Source organism: Galeopterus variegatus, unplaced genomic scaffold, assembly GCF_000696425.1.
Source record: "Galeopterus variegatus unplaced genomic scaffold, G_variegatus-3.0.2 Scaffold2798, whole genome shotgun sequence".
Lineage (NCBI taxonomy): Eukaryota > Metazoa > Chordata > Mammalia > Dermoptera > Cynocephalidae > Galeopterus > Galeopterus variegatus.
Window position 1 is genome coordinate 45,412 of NW_007728909.1, and position 4,511 is coordinate 49,922.

Here is a 4,511-nt window from a genome sequence, read left to right on the forward strand (position 1 = left end):
GTGCCTGACTCGTTTCACTTAATATTATATTTTCTCTCAAGGTCTATCCATGTTGTTGCAAATGGCAATATTTCATTCTTTTTTATAGCTGAGTAGTATTCCATTGTGTCGATATACCACATTTTCCGTATCCACTCACCCGATGATGGACATCTGGGCTGGTTCCAACTCTTGGCTATTGTAAAGAGTGCTGTGATGAATGTTGGGGAACAGGTATACCTTCGACTTGATGATTTCCATTCCTCTGGGTATATTCCCAGCAGTGGGATAGCTGGGTCATATGGTAGATCTATCTGCAATTGTTTGAGGAACCTCCATACCATTTTCCATAGAGGCTGCACCATTTTGCAGTCCCACCAACAATGTATGAGAGTTCCTTTTTCTCCACAACCTTGCCAGCATTTATCGTTCAGTTGTGATGGGGCTGTCCTCAGCTCCTGAGGTCCCTGGTCACACTCTTTTTGTCTGTCAGGTAGGGGCTGCTCACAGCTGCTGAGGTCCTCTGGTGTGCTCCTGGCATGTGTCCTAAAAGTAGTTTTTACACTGAATCAAAATTGCTGGCCATCCCCACGAATGGAACAGACTGACAACCAGTACAAGTCCATTCTGGCACTGAGTGTGATTAGTGATGCTTTTAGAAATGAGAACTTGGTCAAAAGAGGGAAATCTGAAAGTTGTCAGAATCAAAATAGAGTCATGTGTATAAACTCTTAACAAAAAAAATAAGTAAAGCCAGGAGGCTGAGAAGGGAGGGCACTCATGCATACATGCCTGTGATATGAAACTATTACAAAGACTCTCTTATGTACAAATGATTGTTAACAAAAACTTTTGTCAAGAACTTTACAAACTGCAATTTGCTACGTGAGTCATAAGGACAGGTAGCCAGATGTGCAAGAATGGTGTACATTTGCCTGACACCATTCCCACTAATGAACTGGCATCAACTCCTGTGATAAGCCCCTGTAACTAATGCTTACTTTGTCTCAAAACAATAATGTATACTTTTCTCTTTTGCCTTTAAAATCCTTTGTCTTCCTTCATCTCCCTGAATATGTACACAGTTTAATATGGCACATGTATTTCCATTGCAATGTCCTATTCCCAAATACAACTTTCTTAGAGATTAAACTCCATAATTTTTAACTTTAACATGCTGAAGAAAGGAGTGACAGAAGACATTCTTACTTTTTCCCTGTTTTAATTGAAAAGCATTTCATCTTTTACCATTCAGGATAATGTTACCTGCCTTAATATGGTAGAAAGTGCTGCCTTCTATTCTTAGCATGCTGAGTGTTTTGCGAGGTTTTTTTTCAATCATGAAAAAGTTTTCAATTTTTCAAGTGCTTTTCTGCATATATCAAAATAAATCATGTTTTTATTTCTTTTGTCTTGATAACATGTATAGAGGATTACATGGTTAATGTTTTGAAAATACAAGATTTATTGAATCAGGCTATGGAAGTTATTTTTGTATTTTAAGTATTTTTTGTATTTAACTTAAAATCAGATAGGGTGATGACTTTAACTCTTTTGTTTATTGAAACATAATTGATTATACATATTTGTGGAGTACAGAGTTGAATATCAATACCTGTGTGCAATGTGTGATAATGAAATCAGGATAATTAGCATATTCATCATTACAAAACATAATCATTCTGTGTCCAGTACCAACTTCTTGCTAATCTCCCCTCTTGCTTTCCCACCTCTAGTACCCACAGTTCTGTTCTCTCCTTCTGAAAGTTCCGTGTAGTATTGTCATTGTTCTTCCTTTCTTTTTCTTTGTTATTTATTCATTTATTAGCTCTTGCCTATGAGTGAGGACATGTAGCATTTCTTTTTCTGTGCCTGGCTTATTTCACTTAACATAATTTTCTCCAAGTTCATACATGCTGCTGGGAATGGTAGAATTTCATTACTTTTTATGACTGAGTAGCATTCCACTGTGTATATATACCACATTTTCCTTATCTAGTCATCTGTCGATGGACATTTAGATTGGTTCCTTATCTGGCTATTTTAAGTAGAGCTGTCATAAACATGGGAGTGCAGTTATCCCTTTGAGATAATTTCTGTTCCCTTGGGTATATACTCAGTAGTGGGATTGCTGGATTGCTATACCACATTTTGATTATTGCTTCACCAGGTGAAGAACATTTGTATTTTTTCCTTATTGGGGTGAATCTGAATAAAGCTACATGTTTGTACAAGTAAATATTTCTGTATGGGTTTTTTTGTGAACCTGTTTTTATATCACTTGGATAAATACCTAGGAGTGGAAATACTAGGCTACATGGTTAAATGAATGTTTAACTTTATAAACCAGATCAGATTGTTTTCTGTAATGGAAACCATCAAGATTAGATGTTATACCCATTCTTGACTATAAATGGAGAAATGGAACCTGGTGAGGGGACATGGGAATATGCCTCCAGATGCCGAATCTGACCTGTCATCCAGTTCTGTAAAATCAATATATTCTTCCCCCATTCCCACATCCTCACCTAAAAGAAAATGAGACACCTTTACCAGTGTGTATAGAAGTTTGCATCTGAGGCATCTCATGCTTTCTATTGTTTCCTATTTATCAGGAAGAATGGTTGAGACCAGTGACAGGGACATCACAGATACAGTAACATGAGGAGAACCCCCCCCCCCCCATTACTTTGCCTATTACCTTCTTCTTTTTCCTTCCCTCTGGAAGGAAAGATAGAGCATTGGGGTGATGGCAATAAAACTGAAGGGAACAATTATATTGGTATTGGGTAAAGAGGATCTTGTTTCTTTACCTGAATCTAAGAAAAGAAAAAACAAATTGGAACTACAGTGTCAAAATACTTTTGTTCTGTGTCTAAAAAGTGCAATATTTAAAGTTGACTTTTATTATTAACTGTTGAGTGACTTATATATCTGTTAGAGCAGAACAGTGTCATGGATAATCTCCCAAAGCAGATAATTCAAAAGTCATTTCCACTTAGCTTTACAAAAAGTTTATTTCTCTCCTAGTCAAGTTTTCTACTGGTTAATATAAAACTCAGTTTGCTTCTCCTTAGCTATTTAGACTACTGCAAGGAGATACTTACAAAGGACATATTATCTGGCACGGAGAAATCACCCTGGGATCACAAAACTGAACAGTATATATGTCAGGGTTTAATGTATTATTCCTTCAAGGGCCTTGCTTCAGAATCTTATTGCAAGGAGGTTGGAACTGGGTGTTGGGGTGGAGGGGAAAAGGAAGGGATAACCAAAGAGGAGGTACCCAGGCAGTCAAAATTTCGGAGGAGTGAGCTAGAGGTTGCAGTAAAATTTTACCTTTTTTTGTATATTATCTTTGGTTAAGAGCCAGAGAATGAATTTATAAGGAGTACAGCAACGAACAGGGGAGCAGTGGATTTTTTAAATTTAAGAGTTTAAATTTTAAACTCTTAATTTAATTTAAATTTTTAAATTTAATTTTCAACTTCATAATATAAAACGAACTTTTCAACAAATAGAGCTGCTCACTCAGAAAGAGTGGCCTGTGTGACTTAGGGTTCCCCATCACTGGATGCGTTTAAGCCTAAGTAGCATACCTTGTTAGAAACGTAGTAAACAGTATTCACGTAGTAAATAGTATTCACGTACCCTTCGTTCCTCCAAATGTTTATTGAAAACTTACTCTGTACAAGGTACAGAATATGAAAAGGAATCAAATCTGCATCTGCTCTCTGCCAGCTGTCACAGATAACATTCTCCTACCTTAATGTGACCTTGTTAAAATGCAGATTCAGATTCTGTACATCGGGGACGGGGCCTCAGATTCTGCATTTCTAACAAGCTCCCGGCTGATGCCAATGCTGCTAGTCTGTGTAACGTATTTGAGTGACAGAAGAGAACGAGGCAGGCATATAAGAATTCATAAATACCTTAGAAGTCCCATTAATATCACAAAAACCTGGATTCCGCCCAACCCTAGGGCTGTCTTTGCCCTTTTTATACCTTTAGCGTTCCTTTAGATGCTTTTGCTGTTGCTGTTTCTTGAATTTTATTTCTTCTGGGGATACTCATTGCACATGCTGTCTCTTGGCCTAGAAGAGCATTCTTATTCTAGGCTCCATTTTACTAACTTGTCAAGGTCTATCCCCTAATCACTCCATTTTGAATTCTTCTCCGGGACCCCAATGGGGCCGACTGCTCCTTCCTTGACTCTCCGCACGGCAGAGTTTTGGCCTCCAGCAATGACACTACTTCCGTCCGCCTTGGGTTGGAAGACCCTCTTTTATTCCCATTAGGAACCCACTCTCTGGGTGGCCAATCACAATGACGCTGCCCAGAGAAAGTTTTCAAGCACCTGAGAGCGGGCGAGGGGGCCGGGAAGAAAGCGGCGCCTTCCTCCGGGGACCGAGCACAGAGCCCAGACAGGCGGCTTCGATCCCCTCCGCAAGGAAAGATCAGGGACTCAACGTTCCAACGACTGGGCCCTGCCGAGCGCCCCCGCCTGGCGCTGGAGGCCGCGCGCCGCTGCT

At 39.4% G+C, this 4,511-nt stretch overlaps 1 protein-coding gene across 1 annotated transcript in view; it reads right to left on the reverse strand.

The window, feature by feature from the left end:
* The window catches only part of NBPF7 (neuroblastoma breakpoint family, member 7), a 56,772-nt gene that overhangs the window by 18,977 nt on the left and 33,284 nt on the right, over nucleotides 1–4,511 (reverse strand).